Here is a 26,769-nt window from a genome sequence, read left to right as displayed (position 1 = left end):
TTTTCTCGTATAGATTAACTTCAGATTAATCGGGTTTGTATTACTGTATACATAGATTAATCTTTTAAACACTATCGGAAATCTATATAAAAATAAATAAATAAAAGTACGAAAAGGCGGCTTTAAAAACTATCAGTTTCCGCCATCAATTGCACGTGCAACGAATTAGAGAATTAATAAAGATGAAACTTGTAATCTCTTCTCTCTCATGTAAATATTAAAATGTTAAATAAAATAATATTAATTTTATCCGTGATATTAACCAAATAGATCGGTTCGATTTCGAAATTTCTTTTTTCATTTTTCCTCTTCAATTTTGTTTTCTGCGAACTTGCTCTTCCGTTCGTCATCTTGAATGTTAACTTGAGCTTGTAAAGTCAATCACATTTTAAAAATCGTTTCCTTTATAAAAGCAGATAAAGTTAATCGAAAGCAGATTATAAAACAAAAACGTAAGTATTACTACATGGTGCAGTGGTGCACTGGTGCAGTGGTGCACGTATGTGTATTTTTTATTTTCATCTTTTTTTCATCGGATTATTATCGAATGGTCATTAATTTATCAGATTTTGTTTTCAATACTGACTTAAGCATAAAAAAACGTTCAATACGTAATTCTTTATGTTATCAGTGGTGACCAATTATGAATGTGTTTTCACGTACAGAATTGATAACATTTTTTTGATTTTTGTTTTTTAATGTCCCTATGTCTTTATTGAAACATGAAATCAGAGAAAAAAAAGGCGAATAGTTCTAATGAAAATGTTGATTTATCGTTGAAAATTTTTCGCCGTCGATTGTTTTTGTTTTCAATATTTACCAAAAATAAATAAATAAATAATTTTATAAATTTAATTTTATATGTGTTTAACGGTTTAACAAGTTTTAAAAAAGTCAAATATAAAAAAAAAAGGTCAATGTCTAAAATCTTTCAAAATTACAAATATTCTTTACAATGACGACTTGTATAGGTTTTCAAGGATGCTGAAAATGAATAAATACTTCAAAAGTGGTGCAGAGAATTAGTTTTCATCACATGAGGAAATTATTTTTTCAAAAAGTCAGGATCACTTTTCTATATAAATTTAATGTAAAATGAGCACCCACTTTCTGGACACACGATAATATCTTGGGAGGGGCTGCCTTAAGCCGTTTTAATAACTTGTTACTTACTTTCAATCTTAATAGTCATCTTTACCATGACGAATTCTATAGGTTTCCGGGTATGCTGAAAACGAATATCACATTTAAAATTGCCGCAAACAAGTAGTTTTATGGATATTAAGGTAAGTAATTCTTTATGTTATCAGTGGTGGCCACCATTCATAACATAAGGAATTACATTGCTTAGTATTCGGAAAACTCGTTATTGTCTTGTTAACTCAATTTTTCTTTCCAAGAATAAGTTTCTTTTTTTTTTTTTGTTAAATGTTTTAATATGGGAAACGCCCGATGCATGGTGAATATCATCTGATAATTTAAACTTAACGTCGGTAGATGACACTTGATGAGTTCCATGCTTGAGTTTATAAACAAGAAAAAATTAATTTATTTTGTCTTTCTCATAATTTTTTGTTTCATAACTCATTCATAACGCTTCGCATACTCTGTCAAAATGGTTAGCCGGAATCATGTTCCATAGTGTCACATATAAAATGAAACCCGAGAACGGAATATTTTTTTTAAATAGAATATAGATCTTACCCAACCAAAACAATTCCCTCTCACTGGTTCCTCTTCCCCACTTCCAAACTCCAAGCCAACTCTAGACCTTTCCGAATGGATCGTATTATTTTGGTTGACAACACAATTAATGCAAATGGGAGATAACTTGTGTCCTAAATATTTGCAAGTTTCGCTGTCATGATATGTCATGACTCTCCGTTCCATCAACGACCTTTCCCGTTGATGTTGACTTCTCCATATTGGGATATCAGTTTGTTCTGTGGCTCAATCACTATCCGACTCATTGGGCTTTCCTCGATCGATGTTGCCCACAGATGTTTCACATGCGCCTTCTGGTGGTTCTTATAAAAAACAAGATTTCCAATCTTAAAATCTACTGACTTTATTTTCTTATTCTTGTTCTCTATCAGTTTTTTCCTAACTTCCTGAATGTTATTCCTTACCAAAGTAAAAGATTGATGCATCTCTTTTAGAGCGATCTCATGTTGCTCATCACCATAGTATACTCTACAAGACATTAATATATTATCTAATGGCAGGATCACGTCTCTGTTGTAGAGTAAATAGTATGGTGATAATTTCATCATTTGTTGTTTAGCTCACATGAGATCTGACAGTTGCCAACATTTGGTTTATATATATATATATATATATATATATATATATATATATATATATATATATATTGCTTAACTGTCATGCATCATCCTATGAAATCTTTCTATTTATTTCTTTATATGATAATAAAATGTTGTCACATGATGTATGTTGAGGTCCTTCAATGCCTTCTTCATCACTTTGTTACCGTTTTCTAGCCAATTATCTGTTAACAGCTGGGTTGGTGCCCAAATCTGGGGAGAATTTCATCCAACAACAGAGACACCACCATTTCTGGCTTCTTATTAGGAACCGCAAAAGCCTCCAGCCAACCAATATACAATATCAATGAAAGTCACTATGTACTGGTTACACGAAAATGTCTTTGGGCCTGAAAATATCCAATGCCAGATTTATGAAAGGAAAATGAGGCTGATTGCACTTCTGCATTTGAGGTTGTTGCTTCCTCAGATCTCTGGTTTTGCACATTTGATATATTTCCTACGTATTCATTCACCTCCTTAAATAAACACAACCAGAAATATTTTTTGCTTAATTGTGTGAAAAGTCTATAACCTCATCAATAGTTTGTTGTCGAGTTGGGACAAGTAATACACTATCTTGTCCTTCGCTATGAACTTTTTTGTTCTGCATCTTTGAATCTAAACATTTAATTATCTTCCTCTTGTTCCCTAATTTAATAAAAACCCAACAACGTAGGATGGTCAGGCGATACTGATGAACCCTCAAGCTTCTTATATGTTGAAAACTATTTTGGCTCAAACAAAATGATACAATAATTTCTATCATCTATTTCCACCAGAATTCTCATTGTCTCAACTAGAGGTTCACACAAACAGCATCCTGCCTTTTCAAGTACCATCTCGTCTGTGTATCACTAAGTTTAGGTTTTTTGTTTTTAACATCTTTATCCTCACTCACCTAGATCATTTTTGACAGACATGCTCAATCGCATCATTGAGGCATCTGTGTACAATCTTTCTCATGATCAGGGTAAGCCAGTATAACCATATCTGTGAGCTTCGGTTTTAGGCTATCAAAGGCAAAATGACATATGACGTCACATTAAAACCCCACATATTTCATCATTAGATGAACTAACGGCTCTGCAATCTCAGAAGACTATTTTATAAATAGTCAATAATATGATGTCATACCAATGAAATAATATGACGTTATACTAATGAAATAATTTGACGTCATACCAATCCAAGCTCTGACTTTTCTCACACGAGTTGGAGATGGGATTTTATCGATTTGACTTTGTCCAGTTCTGGCTATATAAACCCCACACTGATAGGTTTCACCCTGAGCTTGTACTCATGTGAACTGGCTAGTAGTACCCTATCTATGTGATCTAAGTGACTTTCCATAGTATCTTAAGATATTAAAATACCATCCAAATATTGTAATGCATAATCTTTCTTTCCCTGTAGACTATGGGCAGTAATTTCAGGAAATCCCGGGAGTGTTTGCAAGTTCAAATGGTATCACATTAAAGTGAAATCAACCCCAGTGGCAAGTGAACAAAGTGTCCTCTTTATCATTCTTACTTAATTTTACCTGTCTGTACCCTGACTTCAGATCTAATTGTAGGAATTATTTGGCTGACCCAAGTGGGGCTTATATGTCATCATTGACTGGTAACACTCAGGCATACTTCTTCGTGAGTTTATTTAAAGCCCTAAAATCCATGCAAAATCTTTTATTACTGTTAAGTGTTGAGACATTATGTTGAACAAAGATGGCGGTAGTAAATCAAATCGCAAAGAATTAATGCAGTCATGATCTCAAGTGTTGAGTATTTCTTATGAACAAAGCTTGTTCCTTTTAGATAACGAAGGACTTGTTTTGCATGAGTTAAGTCATTAATTGTCAGTTTTGATAAGTTTTTGGATAGCTTTGTTACAGTGTAAAATATATCAGGCCTAGTGATGGTCATCAAATGAATTAGATTTCCAATAAGTTCTCGTATAATCGATTGCCTGTTAATTTAGTTTCGATCTCTATATTCTTGTTTATACCAATATCAATGGTGGTAGTTGGCAATCTCACATTCCAAACTTCATCAGGATTTTTTCAATGTACCATGATTGTTATAGTTTCATTTTCACAGGTAAACTTTATACCGAGGAACTATGACAATTGTTGAAGATTGGTCATTTTAAATTTTTTGTTTAACTTATTTTTTAACATCTTTTTAAGTGTTGTCTCAAAATTGTTGTGAGTAATATATCGTCAATCTAAAAAAAACAAAATCAAATATTTATTACCTATATTTGTGGTATCTATGTGCAAGTTTATGGGACACTGCTTGAATTCTTGTTCTATTAAATAATTATGGAATGTAAAATTTTAATTGCGAGCGCTTTCTTTTAACCTGTACAGTGATTTATTCAGTTTCCATACAAAAATTTTATTTTTCATTTTAAATTCCTCTGGAGGGAATATATATCTCAAAGTCAATCAGAGCATTTAAATAAGCATTTTTTTACATCCATTTGATGGATTTTTAAATTGTATTGAGCGGCAAGTTTCAATAAAATTCTAATTCTCGTTAAAGCTTGTTTCTTTCAATAACTACAAGAAACCCTTTGTATCACCAATAGCAATGGCCAAGAACACATTGCCTAAAAGTACTTCTTTTAAACTCCTCGGCCTAACGTTTATGTGAACAAACATCTTTCTACTCATCTCGCTTCATAATGCCCCCGCAAATTATGTCCCTGATAGTAGCCCCCTACTTCAAAGTGGCACTGTGCCTTGTTCGGGGTGAAAATTGAATAAAAAAAATTGTCATTGGTGAGAATTTGGCAAAATATTTGATTTAAGAGGTTTAGTGCATTTGATGAGGTTTCCCATCATCCAAGGCATCTCTTATAACCAGAGACAGACTTCTGTCGCCTAAGCATAGAATCAGTTCTGCAAAAATAGTCACATATTTTTGATAAATTCAGTGTCATCAAAATTCTCTTCTGGAGATTTAATAAGTTTGTGTAGTTTTGGTATCTTAAATACACCAGGAATTTCACCTGCCACCGTCAAAGCAAAGTCGATGTTGCATTAAAAACACTGCTATTTATTACTGACAACTCTGATTCCCTATCCATCAGACTTCCATAATTCTTTCCCTCAATTCTAATCAAAACAGAATATGATGCGCCCATGTTATCAACTATCCCATTGGTGTACCCTTGCCCACCTCAACAAAATAGTAATTATCTGCCTCTTTCCTTCTCTCTAGTTTTAAATCCTAGTCCCCTACTCTGTACTTGGTTTCCTGTTTTACGTCTGTCTCCATATCTTCAGGAACTGGCTAGACCCATAGCCTCAACTAGTATCTGCTACAAACCTCCAGGGGATAGTTTTTATACTCTTTGTATGCATGAGGCCAGATCCTCCATTTAACTTCTTCTAAGGCTTTCTGATAAGCCACTTGAAGATCATGTGGCTTGTATCTCATCACAAGCATCTCCACCTTCCTATACTTGAGACCTTCTATACAGAATCACAGTACCTGTTATTTAACTAGTCTGCTTCTCTGGACTATCCCACTAAAAGCGGCTTATTCTCATCTAACTATCCTGTGCATATAGTCAGGTACCCCTTCTAACCTACCCTCTCACGTTTGCTAATTCGACTTTGTTTGTTAGGGTTTGCGACAATTCCATAGTAGTTCTCTAAAGACCTCTTCAAATCAACCCATGTTAAACTTTCATTGTCAAAGATGAGTCTGGTCATGAATTGTTCGACCAGGCCCCATGTGGTTAAGAGAGCTATCCGATATTCTTCCTCATCCAGTGCTCTGGTCACCCTAAAATACTGCTCTACATGGTCCACCCACTTCCTGTAGCCACCGTCTTTTCTATTTTCCAACAGCATTGTTTTCCTTAGAAAAGATTTCTCTCTTATCAGTCTTCTTACTGACCCCACTGCCTTTTTCAATTCTCTTCATCATCCATCCACCTGCTGTAGCCACCATCTTATCTATTTGAAAATAGCTGCTACTCCATGATAACAATAGCAAATGCTACTGATGAAAGGACGAGATAACAATACAACTTACAATCAATTTTTGTTAAGATGGAGTGTAGACTGCGATGTTGATTTGTTTTTGTATAAAAATATAAATTTTATTTTCTCTTTCTCATACTGCATGATATGTGTGTGCCTAGCTAGAAATGGAGAGTGTGAACCAGGAGGTTGGTAGAGTAAATAATGCTTGTGCGATGCTCATTCCTGGCTGATTGTAGGCCTCTCATCCTTTTCCTTTTTCTATGTTTTATATATGTGACATGCTTTTTCCAGATGCTCTCACCTTCGACACTTGCATGCGTCAAATAGTGAGCCATGTTATTCAATAACAGTAAGTTAAAAAAACATTGAAAAGCTGTAATATGTGGAGAAATTGAAAAATCAGTTATGGTGGAATATATATGGATGGAAAAGTGCAACCCTCTACCATCTATAATACAAGGGATAAGAATCTGTTTAAATGTGTGTATGTATATATGTATGTCTCGCAAAAACGTTCAAGAGGCAACGGATTTTCTTTTCGATCGTCTAGCTTTAATTTATACCTATGTCACTTTCGATGGGCACAACATCTAACATGTTACATTTTTTTTACTTTCTTTTCCTCCTTCGCGGTACAGGTTTGCCTGCCTGCCTACTACCACTTTTTTGTGTTCGCAATTTTCCTTTGTTTTTTTTTTGCTCAACCAATACTTTTACACACACCTCAACTTTCTTTTCCACCTTTGTCTCACCAGTCTGAGCCTGCCTGCCTACTACAACTTCATTTGTTTTGCTCGACGCACACCTACAAACACCCGGTCAATGCTGGGTACCCAGGCTAGTTATGTAATAAAGAAGAAATTATAGATGGAGGTAAACAATGAAGCATTATCTGCTTAAGGGAACAGTGCATATTCCAATGATCAACTACTAAGCATATCTAGTATAATATTTAACACGATATAGAAACCATTTATTATTATAAATAATGTTAATATATATATATATAAACATGTTTATGTATATATTTAGTAATAAGTAATAAAAAGTGTCTAGAAAAAATAGTTCTGCAAATTCATACTAGGATTGTCTGCCAGGGCCATAGTGCAATTGTAAGAGTTCTAAGTAAATTCACTTGTAAGTTACATACTCGTGAATGTTGAAGTTTCAATCCTCAGTGAGATTTAAAATAGAATTTAAAATGACTTAGGAATTTTTACACAGTCATCACTAACAATCCAAGGGCATGCTAATCTCATATACTAAATAAAGGGTTCGATTCAGAATTATGTAAAGATTTCTGAGTTCAAGGGAAAAATTCGACAAAAAATAGAAACATTATGAAAAAGATGAGAACATTATTCTGAAGAATCCAAATAATAGGAATAATCTAACTTCACCCACAAAATGAAAAAAACGTGATTTTTTTTAGTTAAATTAAAAAAAATAATTTTGTTAAATAACCAGTATTTAATAAAACTATACTCATTTTTCAAAAATTCATTACCAATAAATGTTTTGGATATTTTTATAAAAATCAACATAATACAATTTTACCACATGAAATGTATTTTTAAAAATTCATTTTATATTTCCAGAATTTACAACAATGAAAAGAAATTCATTAATGGATAAGAAGTACTTTTCTGCATTGATGATTTAAAAAGGTTTAAAATAATTATAAATTTCTTCATTAAATGTTTCTATGTTGAAATTTATTAGCGTTCCTACCATCATAAACTTCATTGGATTTTTACTTTTTGTGTAATCAGATGCAAGCTAACATGAGAGACAAACCACATTCTTGTGAAGTATGTGGTTCTTCTTTTGCATGGAAGTCAAAGTTGTTGTGTCATATGAAAAGACATACGGGAGAGAAACCACATTCTTGTGAAGTATGTGGTTCTTCTTTTGCAAGGAAGTCACATTTGTTGAGTCATATGAAAACACATACGGGAGAGAAACCACATTCGTGTGAAGTATGTGGTTCTTCTTTTGCATGGAAGTCAAATTTGTTGAATTATATGAAAACACATACGGGAGAGAAACCATATTCATGTGAAGTATGTGGTTCTTCTTTTGCATGGAAGTCAAATTTGTTGAGTCATATGAAAACACATACGGGAGAGAAACCACATTCTTGTGAAGTATGTGGCTCTTCTTTTGCACGGAAGTCAAGTTTGTTGAATCATATGAAAACACATACGGGAGAGAAACCACATTCTTGTGAAGTATGTGGTTTTTCTTTTGTACAGAGATCACATTTATTAAATCATATGAAAACACACACTGGAGAGAACGTACATTCTTGTGAAGTATGTAGTTCTTCTTTTGCAAGGAAGTCACATTTGTTGCGTCATATGAAAACACATACGGGATTCAAACCACATTCTTGTGAAGTATGTGGTTCTTCATTTGCAGAGAAGTCGGATTTGTTGCATCATATGAAAATACATACAGGTGACAAACCATATTCATGTGAAGTATGTGGTTCTTTTTTTGCACGGAAGTCATATTTGGTGAGTCATATGAAAACGCATACGGGAGAGAAACCACATTCTTGTGAAGTATGTGGTTATACTTTTGCACAGAAGTCAAATTTGTTGCGTCATATTAAAATACATACAGGAGATAAACCACATTGTTGTGAAGTATGTGATTATTCTTTTGCATGGAAGTCAAATTTGCTGAGTCATATGAAAACACATACGGGGGATAAACCATATTCTTGTGAAGAATGTGGTTCTTCTTTTGCACTGAAGGCAACTTTGTTGAGTCATATGAACACACATACGGGAGAGAAACCACATTCATGTGAAGTATGTGATTCTTCTTTTGCACAGAAGTCAAGTTTGTTGAGTCATATGAAAACACATACGGGAGAGAAACCACATTCTTGTGAAGTATGTGGTTCTTCTTTTGCACAGAAGTCAAGTTTGTTGAGTCATATGAAAACACATACGGGAGAGAAACCACATTCATGTGAAGTATGTGGTTTTGCTTTTTCATGGAAATCAAATTTGTTAAATCATATGAAAACACATACGGGAGAGAAACCACATTCTTGTGAAGTATGTGGTTCTTCTTTTGCAAGGAAGTCAGATTTGTTGCATCATATGAAAACACATACAGGCGAGAAACCACATTTTTGTGAAATATGTGGTTCTACTTTTACATGGAAGTCAAGTTTGTTGCGTCATATGAAAACACATACTGGGGAGAAACCACATTCATGTGAAATATGTGGTTCTTCTTTTGCAAGGAAGTCACATTTGTTAGGTCATATGAAAACACATACGGGAGAGAAACCACATTCTTGTGAAGTATGTGGTTCTTCTTTTGCATGGAAGTCAAATTTGTTAAGTCATATGAAAACACATACAGGGGATAAACCACATTCTTGTGAAGTATGTCGTTCTTATTTTGCACAGAAGGCACATATGTTGCGTCATATGAAAACACATACGGGAGAGAAACCACATTCATGTGAAGTATGTGGTTCTTCTTTTGCAATGAAGTCACATTTGTTGAGTCATATAACCATGCATTCGGGGAGAGAAACCACATTCATGTGAAGTATGTTGTTCTTCTTTTGCATTGAAGTCCAATTTGTTGCATCATATGAAAATACATACAGGAGATAAACCACATTCTTGTGAAATATGTTGTTCTTTTGCACAGAAGGCACATTTGTTTAGTCATATGAAAACGCATATGGGACAGAAACCACATTCTTGTGAAGTATTTGGTTCTTTTGTATGAAAGTCCAGTTTGTCACATCATATGCTAATACATACAGGAGAAAAACCTATCAATCATTCCAGTCATTATAGGAGACACTGTGCTAATAAAAAAGAATTTCATAAACTATCTAGTGATTAGGCGTTGTGAACCAAGTACAAGAGAAATTCAATAAATTGTTTTTAAAGATCTACTCGTTGGGGTAACTCAATTAATGGGAGAATGTTTGACATATAGCAGAATCCCATCAAAAACATAAATGAAATTAAAACAGACAAACCCCATTATTCTGATATATATCGTTATTTTGCATGGAATTCTCCTTTATTTCGCCATAGGAAAACACATACAGGAGAGAAAAAATATTCTGATTTAATATTTGGTTCTTTTGTATAAAAGTCAGATTGGTTGCATTATCAGATTGCTTGCAACAAACATATACAGGAAACAGTCATACCAGTTATTATATGTGCCACAGGACTTATGAAGAAAAACTTGAAGTCCTACCTAACTAATATTCCTGGTGAGCCTAGTGCAAAAGAGATCCAGACAATTGCACTTAAGGGGAAAAGGAGGATACTAAAAAGAACTTTCGGTTGTTTTCAATAAGAAGCAACGAAATGTTGGCAGCTGGTTTAGCTGCCCCCTACCCAGCCTTACAATCTTCAAAGGAAAAAAATTAAAAAAAGAGAGAGAATGCAGATTCTGCCACATGGAATTGGAAAGTGTGGGTCATCTGATATCGAGTTGGAAGTTTCTTTTAAAAGATGGCTACTACACAGCAAGACATGATGGAGTATGTAAGTACCTCCACTGGACCATCTGTAAAAAATAAACATGCAATGTAGTAGCAAGTTCTGGGAATATTAACATTAAAGAACAGTGGGAAATGATATATATACCATACATTACAACTATGTAATCCCTACAGCCACCTACCTTGAAAATGCTGCTGTCAAACCTTACATAGTTATATGGAATAAGTCAGAGTGACAACTTTGGTTGTAGTGAGTGTCATTAATGATGGACGTCTGAACAGCTCTGAAAGAGAGAAACAGACCAAATATCAATGTCTCATGTATGATATTAAAAGAAACTGGAATCTTAGGGAGATATCAATCATACCGGTTATAGGTGCCACAAGGCTTATGAAGAAGAACCTGAAGTCCTACCTAGCTAATCTTTTTAGTGAACAAAGTGTAAAATAGACTCATTAAATTTAACTTAAGGGAAGAGCAAGGATACTAAAAAGAGCTCTTGGTTGGTTTTAATAGAAAGCGAGGCAATGTTGGTGGCTGGTTTGGCTGCCCCATACCCAGTGTTACGATCTTCAAAGGAAGAAAATTATAAAAAACGAGACAAATCATATGCTTGCGAAGTGTGCGGTTCTTTTGCATGGAAGTCAAATTTGTTCAGTCATATGAAAACACATGCGAGAGACAAAGCACATTCACATGTTGTATGTGGTTGTGCTTTTGCACTGAAGTCAACTTTGATAAATCATATGAAAACGTACAGGAGAAAATTTCTTTACTAACTCAGTGTTTGAGAGATAAAGAATTTAAATGGAACATTCGAATATCTATGTATCTCATATAAAGTTCAAGTGTTAGCCGCAGGTTGTGGGCCCCATGATTTCTGAGAACTTTTATTTAAAAAAAAGAAACAAATCATGTTCTTGTAAAGTATGTGGCTGTTCTTTTGCAGATAAGTCATATTGGAGACTGACCAACCATTTTGCACATGGCTTTCTTAAAAACATTACAGAATCAGAAAACAAATTTGCTACAAAATCACACAAAATAGTAGTTTAAAATACTCCAACTTGCATTAAAGAAAATTGGAAAAAGTGCTCAAACAAAAGTGGGACAAGTCTTTTTTTGATGTATTATTATTATTATTATTATATGAAAAAAGGGATACTTTATAGATTGACTTCAAAGAGAATGTCTTCACTATGATAAGGACAGAGTTATAATGACTGCTCACAATTAAAGTTTGATTACCAATGCTTCTAAGTAGATAGAAAGGAAACTGGAATCGTTGGAAAATTTCTATTTCAGTAATTATAGGAGATAATAAAATTAGACAAACGAATTTTAAAAACTGGTGAACCAAGTGCAAAAGAGATTCAAACCAGACAGAAACCACATTCTTGTGAAGTATGTGGTTCTTCTTTTGAACAAATGTCAACCTCCTTGAGTCATATGAAATACATGTGAGAAAATTGGAAAAAGTCTTTTCTTGATTTTTTATAGATTTATTAATAAATAATTATAAGAATTATTATTATTATTATTATTACTATTATTATTATCATAAGTCTTTTCTGTATTGATAATAATAATAAAAATCATAATAATAATAATAATTATTATTATTATTATTATTATAAGGAATGTTTTGTAGACTGGCTTAAAAGAGGATGTCTTCACTATGATCAGGATAGAATTCTAATGACTGCTCACTATCAAAATTTGATTATCAATGCTTCTAAGTAGATAGAAAAGAAGCTGTAATTTTAGGGAAATCTCTATTCCAGTAATCATAGGAGCAAGTAAAATTACTTAAAAGAATTTAACAAAGTACCTGATAAATATATCTGGTGAACCAAGTGCAAGATAGACGGTTTGAATCTTAGACCTTCCAACTCCCAAACTTGACACTTGTTGTCAAAATTCTCAACTCCCAAACTCACACTCTGTGGTCAAAACGTCCAAATCCAAAACATTTCAAGTTTATTTGCACGTCTTCTTCTTACTCGTCTTCTTTTTACATCTGTTTTTATTCACCTTTTTATCATTTGCATAGAAATGCAACAGTCTGCATCGCTCTAGTGATCGCCTATGATAAAACTAACTTGGTAACTTAGTGTTTTTTTTCTGTTTTTGTTACAAGACCAAACTTTTCATACAAAGTAAAATAAGAAAAACTAATTTTTGTAATGTATGTGGCTGATCCTTTGATTATGTTGCTAATTTTCATTAAGAAAATAAGTTTTTATTCTCAGGTAAATATTTAAAAGGAAAGAACACAACTTTTATGCCAAAGTAACTATTTTAGTCTTTTTCTTTTTTGATACAAGACCTTTTGAAGCATTCACACATGCTAGCCAAGGAAGTTTCGATATTTCCTACAAAATAAAATAAGAAAAACTAAAAAGCCATATTTTTGTAATGTATGTGGCTCTTCTCTAAAAATAGAAAAGAATAGAATCCTTTGATTATGTTGATAATTTTCTTTAAATAAAAAAGTTTTTATTCTCAAGTAAATGTTTACAATGAAACAACACAACTTTTATGCCAAGGACTTCAGGTTCTTCTTCATAAGCCTTGTGGAACCTATAAATGGTATGATTGATATCTCCCTAAGATTCCAGTTTCTTTTAATATCATACATCAGACATCTTAACAGGTTTTTACTTCTAAAATTTACTACATCTCAATAAAACATCTATTTTATATCGAGTATTCATGTTTAAATATCTACTTAAGCGTTGTAAGATTTTTTTAAGTACGTTCAATAGTGAACAGGAATGGAGATGAGAGATTTCCTGGCAATGTTTAACTCAATTACAGGAGATTATTGCACTTAATTTTATAGGAAATTAAATAAAGTTATCAGCATTAGGAGGCTAATTGTACTTCATTTAATAGAAAATTAAATAAATAAAAATCAACATTAAGAGGTGGGATCAGATCAGCAAATATGTCCCTGCAAAATATCACACTGATAATCTGATGATGCAGCTTGATTTTTGAATTTCTGCATCTTCTACAAAAACTTTCTCCAGAGATGCATTAAACGATGTGAGGAATGTGTAACTCTGTGATGTTCTTATCTAGAAAAAGAAACTAAAAACTGTGGCAATTTTTGTTCTAATTATATTTGAAATTAGACTGTGGCATTATTATTTACTTTTGCAGCATCATGATATCGAGAAAGTATAATTTTGTTTCCAAGAACACTAGGTATAAATTGCTTGGTTTACTTAATGTAATATTTTAATGTTCAACAGAATTCCGTACAGTCTTTTCACAAACACAGTTTTTCTCACTTGCGTTTTCGTTTTCAAGTGATCAAGGATTTTTGTTTAATGCTCGATTAAATTAGGGTAATTGACTTCTGATCTCGTGGTGGTTGAGGCCTGGCCCTCACTTTAGATAAATTTAACAGACAAAAATTACACGTGTAGTAAAACAATGAAGATTTTCTGGTTTTCAAAGGTTTTATTTAAAGAGAAATTTTTCAGAGAGGAGAGACCATTATCTTATTAACTAATTACTTCTTGATCAGTTTTTCTAAGTTAGTTTTAAGGATGAAAAGTTAGAGATGCAGACAGCTAGACATAAAGGTTTTAATGGTTTAGATTTTCCTTCCATATTCAGACTGATTTTTCTTGTATAGAATCCAGATTCAGACTCCCTCAAAACTCTATTCCATCCTCAAATACGTGATATACCTTTTTGTTATATCATGTTACACTTGCATTTCTTACGTGTTTAATTATTGAACGAAACTTTCAATCACACCACCTGCAGCATGGCATATTTCTATTTGCTAAACAGATTATCCTGATATGTACGGCTCTAAAATTCAGACGTATAATCCCAATATTAAGAGTGTTATTTTTCTAGTTTAAAGGTTAGGAGGAGAGAACGAGGTTGGCGGGGAGAACGAGGAAAGGAAAAGTGGGGGAAGTGAATTAAAAAATAAAAAAGAATATAAAACGAAAAATACATATAAAAAGTAGTGTTAATGAAGAAATGTAGTATTGGGAATCCCAGCTTAATTGCTATCTAGGTAGTTTAGAAATAGAAAGTTATGTAAGCATATTTTGATTTCCCATCAGCGAGTTAGCAGGGTCAGAAGGTTAGGTTTGACAGGCATCAAACTCGCTTCCAGTTGACGACCACATGGGCTGGGAGTTGGTCCAGGCAGAAGATGAAGCAGACGGAAAATTGGGTCCCTCCCGACAATCAGGGTCCGAGATGATAGGCTTGCCTTGAATAAAAATTTGAAGCTTCAAATCCCATCTTGTTCATTAATGAATCTGTCTGCAGAAGTAAGTACCACTCCCCAGCAAGATGGCAGACCAGCGACCAGAAGATATCCGCTGGCCAAAGCAACCAGGTATGTTCACACTACATTGCGCATACACGTCTCAGAAACCTTCCAAGGCAAAAGAAACTGTAAGAATGAGAACACACACACATATAGCAGTGGACTTCATGTAAGATACGTAAGATCATACACGCACACACACGTATATGTAAGAACAGTGATAAACGTTAAAGTACTCATAACAAGAAAACGTAAAAGTAAACAGTAAAACCAAAAGTTTAATAAGAAGAAGAAATAAGAATAATAAGCACATAAACAGAAAGAAGAGAACAAATATCTCTCTCTCTCTCTCTCTCTCTCTCTCTCTCTCTCTCTCTCTATATATATATATATATATATATATATATATATATATATATATATATATATATATATATTTGTTGCCTACATAACCCCAAAGTGAAACAATGATGAGGCTAGCCAATACCAGATGCATAACTATTCGGGAATGCTAGGCGTCGTATGTGTTGAAAACAATTCTTGCATCTAGTATCACGGTTAGGCCACTATAGGTGAATAAAGAAGATATTTCCAAAAGAAATCATCGTATTTTTAGCAAAATGCGCAGTTATTTATTAATTTCTTTTCTTTTATGGTATCGATTCTTAAAAGGATTTAAAAGTACTTAAAAGCATGGTATATTGAAAATGAAAGTTTCGGCTTATCGTTTTAAGCATATTTGGGCCCACAAATACAGAAGGGGTTGTAGACTATATATATATATATATATATATATATATATATATATATATATATATATATATATATATATATATTATAAAAATGTACATCATTATAAAATTCATTCTTCACTTCATAATCGGCGAAAATTACGTATTGATGTGATAATTACTTGATTTTGATAGATTTTAAAAGAAAGCCTCCGTCAAAAAATATACTTACTTTCTCTTTTAGTGTTGCCCGTACCGATTTTTTTGTGTCTGGTTTTTAGTTTGTTTGTTATTTTTACGTATTAAAATATAAAAGTAACTGAAACAATCATGATTTAAGAGTTAATTCAATTTTCTTGTGCACGGCAGCTTTTACAATCTGTTAATATTGAATAAAAATGGCTTTCAATATTTATTTTAACAGTAGAAATTCATTTCTTTCAACATTTGTACAATTTAGATATCATGCTTATCCCCTTCACAATAAATTAAAAACGAAAATATCTTATTTTCTGATTCAGAGGACAAATGTAGATAATGTGCTTAGTCTGGCAATTTCCTTCGAATTATATTTTTACAATTCCAAAATCGACCTACAATATAAAGTTTTAAAAACTAAAGAAAAAAAATAACGCATGAATTTCTGGTTGCTTTTTTATAGATGATAACACCTCCACAACTTTTTTTTTAAATTACGACTTTTAAATGTTTTCGACTATGCTGAATGAGAAAATATCCTTTAAATTTTGCAGAGTATTTTTGCGGATATAAAGACTTTTATTATGCACTATAATTCACTCGTTTCCATTTATGCGTGTGATAAATGAGTCTACTTCTCTGCGACTGCCAACTCCCACTTTTTTTTAAAATATAGTATTTGCGGGTTGGTACGCTGACAACGAATATCACAGTTACATTTGGAGCAAATATCCCCCCTCCCCATCAAATGGAATGTTTATTGCAAAATCCATTTCTTTAAGAATTTCGAGGATTAACATGGGGAGGTTAAGGTTGTCTATTCTGAAAGCCGTTCTTTACATGGGGAGGTTGAGGATATCTATTCTGAAAGCCGTTCTTAACATGAAATTACTCAAGGAAGTATAGTCGTAATTGTTTTGGCTTATACACATGCATATTACTAATTTCTCGGTTGTGAAAAAAAAGTGGATTTGTTTCCGCTAGGTGGCACTGTCGGTCACAGAGAAGTAGATTTGTTTATCGCGTGTGCATACAACATTAAGTGAATTTTAAAGTGAATTGTTGAGGTGAACCTAATGTTTAAAAAATACCTTAAACATATTTTTAATATTTCACAAACATTACGATAAGCATTAAGCAATGTTCATTCAATATTTTCATGAAAAAATAATATAATTATAAAAATATTTTTTAATATTTCACGAACATTACGATAAGCAATGTTCATTCAATATTTTCATGAAAAAATAATATAATTATGAAAATATTTTTAATATTTCACAAACATTACGATAAGCAGTATCCCTTCAATATTTTCATGAAAAAAATAATATAATTATGAAAATATTTTTAATATTTCACAAACAATACTATAAGCAATGTTCATTCAATATTTTCACAAAAAATAATATAATTATAAAAATATGGTACTTGCACAGTTTAACCAAGACATTAAAAAAAGGAAAATATCGAAAAAAAAAGTTTAAATTGTATGTATCCGTTATGGAACGAAGTTCTCCGGAAAAAAAAAAGTTCTCTTAATTTCATTAAGTAGTTTTTTTTTTTTTTTTTTTTTTTTTTTTTTTATTCAGCGGAAAAACACGTTTTTATGAGAACGAGTTGAAGGCAGACATCTTGGATTTTTTAAAAAATGTTTGAATGTTAGAAACACCACGTGAGATAACTTCAGTTAAAGCGCCGACACTCCCTCCCATCTTTAATACTAGCTTTTCTTCCTAAAAGTCGAATCTTTTGCTCAGTATCATAACAAATAGATTTTTCGCTGTAAAGCAGAAACGGTAAAAGTAATAAAAAAGGTAAAATCCATTGAGAGCGTATGGTGTTTATATGAGAAAATAAAGCTGTTTACGCATTATAAATGTTCCTTTCTGTGTCTTATGTTATGTACACTTTAGTACATTATGGGTCATTTCGAATTAAAAGTTTATTTACTGCACCCATCTGAACTAGAGAAAATCATGATTTAAAGGTTGTGTTTTTTTTTTGCTTGAACTTTGCGCTTTTCGGATTATTTTGTTATGTTTTATTTTCTTGGTGGATATTTCGGGGGTGGGGGCTTGTTAGAGATGATATAGGTATATGTTATAGGTAAAAACATTAGAAACACTTCAAACAGTGGAGAACGCACTTAAACCATAAAAATAACGGTAACATAAGTGCATAAGCACCAAAATTGTTTTTGTTTTGTTTTGTCTGTTTGTTAAATCCGGCTAAAAAATAATAAGAAGAATAAAAAATAATCCGAAAACTGCAAAGTTCAAGCAAAATTGAAATTTTTATTTGTTACGTTTGAATAAAAAAATATTATTAAATCAAAAACAGTCGTGTTCTCGTCGAGTATTTTTTTTTAAATATTATTATTTATGAAAATAAAAGGTACTCGTTTTTGTTTACAAGTGCTAATCTGGACTTGCACCATATTACTTGTTAATAATTACCTATAACTATAATCTCTGCCCCCCCCCAAAAAAAAACTGACAAAAAAACATCCACCAAGAAAATGAAACATAACAAAGTAATCCGAAAAGCTCAAAGTTCAAGCAAAAAAAGAAAGTTAAAAAAAAAAAAAGCCAATGGACAATTTGGTCATTTCGGTTTCCGGTACGCTCGATAGTGATTAGGTGCGTTACTTTGTGGCCACCCTGTACAGGAAATCTGAACAAATAAAAACGTTATATTTAATCGTATGTTCTGAACGGGAAAAGCCTCCCCCCCCCCGCTAGTAATTAAATAAAATGAACTTTTTGCCATTTTTTGGCTTCTGTAGAATTTATTCGCGACTTGTTGTCACTTGTTTTGATCTTTTACTCAACTCTCGCTTTGGAGGTGGGGGGGGGTAATTAAGCTTTTTTTGTATCAATATTTTAACACTTTACTTTATTAATTATCTTTGAAATTTATTTAACTTCTAAATTTAGCTGAATTTGTCAGTTTCTGAAGCTGCCGTAAAAACATTTTTCATTATAATTTTTTTTTTCACGTGTATTTTTCATATTTTAATCTTTCAAACACAATTTAAAAAATCAGAAATCTATTTAAAAAATCACTAATAAATAAATCTGTTTCTATAAAACAAACCAAAAAAAATACGACCAGGCAGCTTTCAAAACTATGTTCACCTATCAGTTTCCGCTATTAATTTGCACGTGCAACGAATTAGAGAATTTGGGTTTGTATTACTGTACACATAGATTCGAAAAAGTTATCAAAAAACAAATATATAACAAATAAATGTTATCAAAAGCAAGATAAGTTACTTTTCTACCAAACTGGATATATTTTTCGTGTTTTTATTCAATGTAACATGTTTATTCAGCTCGAAAAACATACATTGTTTACCGATATATTGGAAAATTAAAATGGCGTCTGATTCTCTCTTTAACACGGTAAGTTTGGAAAAAGGTGTTATAAATAAAAACCCAGATAAAATACTGTTAAAAACTCGCTCAATATATGTTACCGTGACATAGTTTGACATATATTCGGCGGGTTTTTAATAGTATTTTTTATAGTTTTTTAATAAATACATAAATATTCAATTATCAATTTTTCTAAATCAATATAATCTAAATGTAAATTTGAAAATCCGATAGTAAAATAACGTTACTGACAATAAATTTTACAGTGCTAATGCTGATAATGTTTTTCCATAGAAATTACAGTAAACACACAAAATGACGACGACGTGTTTTTGGTTTAGAATGATGACGTAGTACAGAATAGTTTGGGGGTCCTTAGTTGTCAGCGACAACCAAATTAGAGTGATCAGTATTCTGTTGTAGCGTAAGGTAACATTTGGGTGGTTAGTAAATCCAGCTAGGCGTAGCTGTAGGTGTAGTGTAGATGTATCAGAATTTTTGTAGGAATTTTTGACACCCCTAACACGAAACTGACAAATAAAATATAAAAATCTCGTAATTTCTCTGTTAAAAGTGGGTTATTTATTTTCTTTATGGATGATACTTCCAAAATAAACTATTAAAGTTGTTTTAAAAGTAATAGAAATATTTAAAAAAACAAAAAAAACAGTAATGAATTTTACGAACTCAATATTTTTCAATTTTTAAACTTTAAAAATCTATCAAAATTTTTCTATTGATTCTATTTTTACGATATTTTCAGTGTCAGTGTGAAATTTTATGTTCTTTCCAATAAACCGAATATAATATTTTAGACAAACGTTTTTTTAAATTCATGCCCCCCCATTTTCAAGTTTCTATTAAAAAGTAAATAATTAATTTACTCACCGAAAAGTAAATAATTAATTTACTCACAAATTGAAGAGAAAAGGTCAATAAATAATATATTCAAATTTAAAAAAAAAAGTAATGTTTTCTAGGATTTTACCTGTAAAGTGTGAAGTTTAAAACCTTTTTTTTTTAACCACGTTATTTGTTTTTTCTTCTTCTTTTTATGGAACCTTGGTCCTTGCTCCTTTAATTGAAAAAGTAATTAGGGCTTGAATTACATTTTTCGAGGATTTATAAGCTTGGAAAGACAGGGGGTCGAATAATTCACGCCTCCCATTTTTAAATGTCTATTAAAAAGTAAATAATTTATTTATGTACCAAAGTCTTATGTATCACAAATTGAAGAGAAAAGGTCAATAAATAATATATTCAAATTTAAAGCAAAAAAGTACTGTTTTCTTAGAAATTTACCTGTAAAGTCCGAAGTTTAAAACTTAAAAAAAAAAATAACCACGTTGTTTTTTTTGTTTTTTTTTTATGACACCTTGGTCCTTGCTCCTTTAATTGAAACAAAAATTAGGGCTTGAATTACATTTTTCGAGGAGTTATAAGCTTGGAAAGATGGGGTGGAATTATTCACTATTTTCACGAAACTTCTGACACACCTACCTCACCCCAAAAAATAATTCAGGTATTTACCTTTCAATGCACTACCCTCATATATTATATTTCACGTCTCTTCTTCTTCTTCTTCTTCTTCTTCTTCTTCTTCTTCTTCTTCTCTACCACTTTCTCTCTCCGACTCTGAGACCAGAAATATATTTTCTATTTCAGTTTTTTTATTTGATTATTTTTTACTTTCTACATTTTATATTCCATATCTTGATAAACGGCCTAATGATGTGAAACCCCCGCTCATCTACTTAACCGTCTGCCTCATTCTTTCTTTCTTTCTTTCTTTCTCCTTCAATAACTTACCACTCTCTCATTTCCTTTTGCCCTCCTCTTTCTCTCTCCCCCTCTTTTTATTATTCTGCCCATTTGTTTGTAATTTAACCCTATCCCTTTCTACCTTTGTTATCGCTTTTTTATGAATTTACAGTTGTTTTACTGATGTTTTGATTTGAATCTGTATTTTGTACTTTTCGTACTCTGTTATAATAAATATTTAATCTGCCAAGTAAACTGATTAAAATATCAGATCGTTATTTCGAGACTGGTAGTGGAAACATGGGTAACTAACAGACAAAAAAACGGTAATAAAAACATGTTTTGCTCTACATTAGTATTGAGCTCTTTTTCAGGTTTATTCACCATTTACTCATTATATATATACATTCTTTCCTCCCTTTTTCTTTTTTCACTACCCTGCCTTTTCCATTAACCTTCCTATGTATATACAGTCCTGGTCAAAATCATAAGACTACTTAAGAAAGTAATTATTAGATCAGGGTTAAGGTTTCGAATGAAGCAGATTTCATTTTTTTCATCATATTTTCCCTTTTGGCAAGGGTTTCAACCATTTGTTTGATTAAAACTTCGATAATATGCGTAAACGCTTACTTTCTTAAGTGGTCTTATGATTTTGACCAGGACTGTATATATATATATATATATATATATATATATATATATATATATATATATATATATATATATATATATACACACACAGTGGCGGCTCGTGCCTAAGATTAGTGGGGGTGCTGTTTAAAAAAATGCGTATTATTTTAATATTGTGTAAAAATAAAACAAACATAAAAAATATACATAATTTATACGTATGCACACGTATAAAAATACAATAACTTAAAGGCATTCTAAATAGATGTAAATATTTGGAATAGCTTACTTATTATATTTATTTGAAAGTAAATTCCATTCTTCTTGTTTTAATTTGTGAGAAAAGATTGATAATTTTCTCCTTAACTTTTGAATGACTGCTGAAGAACTTTTTTTCAATTGAAAGCACTGCAAGTGCATTTAGTCTTTCGCAAGCCATGGTGCTCCTTAGAAAAGTTTTTATTCTTTTCAGAGTTGAAAAACAACGTTCTGCCTCTGATGTAGTCATGGGAATTGTCAAGATAATTTTTATGAGTTTTGTGATTTCACTAAGAACATCTTTTAAATTGTTTTCCAAAATAAATTTCAGGAGATCAATTACTTTGCAATACTCATGGATATCTGACCTACTATAAAATATTTCTAACTCAGTTTCAAGCTTTTGTTTGTCAATCATGGGATATGCTTCAGTTGTCAAGGATATCTCGTCTGTAGGTTGTTCTTTCTTAAAACTAGCAAAGCTTTTCTTGTTAAACAATTTATTAAATGTTTAGTTGAAGAATATCCGTCCGTTATATCAACAGATATATAGTCACACAGTTCTTTAGCTTCGGCCTTGAGTGTTTGTGAAGGATTTTCACAGTATTTGGAGTTTCTTATCTCTAAAATAGCAGTTTTGAAATTTGCTATGTATTCATTGACTTTATATATGCTAATTTCCCGAGATTGCATTTGATTATAAATAATTTCAACATGAGACATAATTTGATGAAATAGCTCTAACCAAAATATGAAATTTTCATCGTTCAAATATTTCAGAATTCCTGTCGCTTCTGCAACGGTTTCATCTACATATGATGTTGACTGAATTTCAGTGAGACATTTTTTTAATGCTTGAACATTTTCATGAACTCTATTTATGGTCCGTATGTTAAAGTTCCACCTCGTGGCGGATGGACGTGGAATGCTTACATCCAGATGCTTCTTGAGAATGGACAGATGCTGTGGTGATCTAGAAAAGAAGGTCGGAATAGCCAAAATGTTAGAGAAAAATATTCTAGCATTTCGTGTAATGCTTGCTGCATTCCTCATTATTAAATTATGTTGATGCGCATAACAGTGAGTGAAATGTGCATTACTATAAACTGCTTTTATTTTCGCCTGAACACCAGCTTTTTTGTCTTTCATGACATTTGCACCATCAAATGTCTGAGCTATCAGTTTTTGGCGATTCCCTTGACGGATTATATCCAATTGTTGTAGAATATATTTTGATATTCCATCAGCGGTTTGGTTTTCTGGAATAAAGAATCCCCAAAAGCGTTCAAGTATTTTTTCATCCAAGACGTACCGTAAAACAATGATCATTTGTGTATGTTCAGACACATCTGTTGTATCGTCAGCCATGACAGCTACAAAGGAAGCTTTGCTAATTTCTGCCCTTATTTCATCACGGTATATTTGTAAAAGACAGTCAAGTATGTCATTCTGAATGGTCTTGGAAACACCTTTGAAGGCACTACTGGTTTCTAAGTGATTCTTTAAATCTGGATCTAATTTAGATGCAAAATTTACTAATCCTCTAAATACACCTGCATTTACTGAATCATCTTTTACATCATGTCCTCGTAAGGGAGTTTGAAAGTTCCCACAAAAGAAAATACAATCTATTATTTTAGATAAAATTTCACGGTTCTTCTTAACATTCATGTTATGATGATTGGTTGAAAGTCTGTAGGCCTCACTAAGTTTTTCTTTAATATTTACGGTCCCCAAAATTGATAGGGAAACTACATTGTCAACGTGCTCCTTTGACTTCTCATGCTTTTCAGTTCTATCTTTCATTTTGCTAATAGTTCTGAAACCATCTTTTGTCCACGTTACATCACCCCCAAACAACAAACAAGGAAAGCAGAACAATGCCTTTTTTAGTTCACAGCCGCAAAGCCAACTATTCCGTTGGTACCAGTCAGAATTATAGCTACGAATATGCACTTTGTTGTTGCTAATGCCTGGCTGAGATATTTGAATATCAGGCGTTGAACGGCCTCTTTTCTTAATTTCAACTTTATCATGGAGAGGCAGCTGTGAAAACTCAATCTGTTGAAGTTCACTTACCGTCACAGAAGTTATTTCTTGGGGATGCAAGGAGGCCATGGTTAAATTCTTTTATATCAATTGTGTTGGGAAAGGTAAGTACTAGGCAGTCTATTAGTAGAATATTAATTAGGGTAGGAGAATACAATGTTTACGTGATCCTGGTTTTGCGATTCAACTGAACCGGGTTCTAACTGAGTTGAATCGTACTTTTTATAACTTTTAGATAACAGATTTTTATTAACGAAAATAGTTTTACTATTTAAAAACATTTTTATTTATAAAACGCTTGTTGTTAATTAAAAATAGGCGTATAACAAAATAAGCTTGCCATTAAAATTGTCTTTTTTTAATACAAATATTTTTTAACTTTGCCATTATAAGCCGTCAAAAAAGGGATAATACGCAAAAACATTTTAATAAAAAAATACTATTTTAAATTGTGTACACTTTACAGAGTAATAAAAAAAATATACAAACATATTTCTTTTAAACTTTACAGATTAAATAAATTGTATGGGCTTTTCCGCAGGCAAACAAACGAAAAACATTTTTTTAAATACATTTTATTTACAATTTTTTAATAATTTTTTTTTTCATAAAAACAAAATCTTTGAAATTTACTTGCTTGCACACGATGGTAAAGTTAGGAGTTTACCATTTAAAAATGATTTTATTGGATAACAGTTTTATTTAAAATTTAAAAATGTGTTTATAACTAAACTTACTTTGTAAATAAAATATAGAATAAAAAAGTTTACATGTTTGTACTATGAGCAACATCAAAAAACATTTTTTAATTAAAATGTATTTAAAAAAATAAACTTTTCTTCGCTTTTCTATAGAAAAAAATGTAAATATTTTTTATTCTGTAAAGTTCAACTACCACAAAATGAATAGATTTCAAACTACATAAAAACACAAAGAAAATAAGCCGTACGTGAAAAATAACATTAGTTACGTTGGTAGCTTTACGGGTAAAAAGCCCGAACACTTTTAATAAAAAAAAAAGTTTCGCATATTGTATATTTTTGTCTGCTTAAATCGCATTTAAAAGTGTGAGAATTTTTTTAAGGTGGATATTTATTTACAAGAACACTTTACACTTTTTAATAATAATATAAAAAAAACATTTGTAAACAAGCCTTTTAAAAAAATAATAATATAAGCGAAAACACGCAAACACTGGTTTTCACGAGCGTTTGGAACTGCTAAAATGACAGTTCCAATTTAGCTTTCATTCGCCGTCTGAAGCGGGCATGCGTATAAGCGAACTTCGCAAAGAATGTGTAACTGTGAATTTGGCAGCTCCAAGCAAAGTTTTACTTTTTAACTTATATGAATATGGGGACAGTTATCGACATTAAGCTTCAGGATTATATATATATATATATATATATATATATATATATATATATATATATATATATATATATATATATTATTATTATTATTAATATGATATATTATCACATAGAAAGGAAAAAATAAACGTATTATTTTTACCGTGTATCGATAATATTGAGTAGAAATGATTGGGGGTGCTGCAGTTCCACAGCTCCAGGCACGAGCCGCCACTGTATATATATATATATATATATATATATATATATATATATATATATATATATATATATATAGAGAGAGAGAGAGAGAGAGAGAGAGAGAGAGACACACACACACAATAAATAAGTAAAAATTATATTCCAACATGCATGATATTGACCATCTTATAAGCTATTCCTTTAATTCAGTTGACTTATACAATTCATGACAGTATCTGTTTCGTAGCGCAAAATCAATCACTAAATTATTATATCAATGAATGTAAGTAACCAATTATTTTACAATTCACCATTAGCAGAAATGAAGTACAACTTATGACTATCGATTGAAATAATTTTTAATACTTAAATTTTATATTGGACAGATTAGTGAATTAATTTATAATATAAACCGAGTAAATCTTTTTTAATAATATTAAGTGAAAGACATTAAAATATATTAAATTAATTATTAGTTTAATATGGATGACTATGGGTTACAAAATGTTTATAATATGAACGTTAAAGGAGAAGAAAAAATGAAATTAAAGAGGAAAAAATAAATATAAGTAAACTTAATATCTCGTAAGTTTTGTTCCAAGGGAAGTAACTCTGCCTCACTTTAATTCAAATAAATTTTATTATTTACAATTACGATAAAAAGGAGGTTTCAGATAATTTTTAAACTTAACTTAACGTAAGCATAGGCTTGGAATTGTATGATTTTTGAAAGCTTGATTATAATAGTCAAGAAAATTGAATGATGTCTGGTTTTCAATTCAAATCAATTGATTAATTATAATAATCGTTAAGATCAATCGTTTTAAGCTTAGTTTAGTTTCGTACATACAAACATGTAACATAGTTTATAATTTATTAATGTTATTTTTATAAGTATGAATACACAAGTTAGAATGTATAAATTTACTAATTTTTAAATAGAACTTCTGATGAGTTAAGGGCATAATAGATTCACTGATTGATATAATAAAGTGATTGATTTTGCGCTACGAAACAGATACTGTCAAGAATTGATAAGTCAACTGAATTGAAGGAATAAATTATAAGTTGGCCAACATC

At 31.5% G+C, this 26,769-nt stretch overlaps 1 long non-coding RNA gene across 1 annotated transcript in view; it reads left to right on the top strand.

Moving 5' to 3' along the window:
* The first annotated feature begins 356 nt into the window (after nucleotides 1–356).
* The window catches only part of LOC145270502 (uncharacterized), a 68,220-nt gene continuing 41,807 nt past the window's right edge, over nucleotides 357–26,769 (top strand). Inside the window, exon 1 of the long non-coding RNA XR_013865402.1 lies at nucleotides 357–452. This is a non-coding gene — a long non-coding RNA (uncharacterized LOC145270502). The remainder of the gene's footprint in view (nucleotides 453–26,769) is intronic.

Source organism: Euprymna scolopes, chromosome 46 (genome assembly GCF_053919585.1).
Source record: "Euprymna scolopes isolate OS-2025 chromosome 46, ASM5391958v1, whole genome shotgun sequence".
NCBI classification, from domain to species: Eukaryota; Metazoa; Mollusca; class Cephalopoda; order Sepiida; family Sepiolidae; genus Euprymna; species Euprymna scolopes.
The sequence above is the reverse complement of the archived record's forward strand: the minus strand, read 5'-3'. Positions and strand labels throughout refer to the sequence as shown.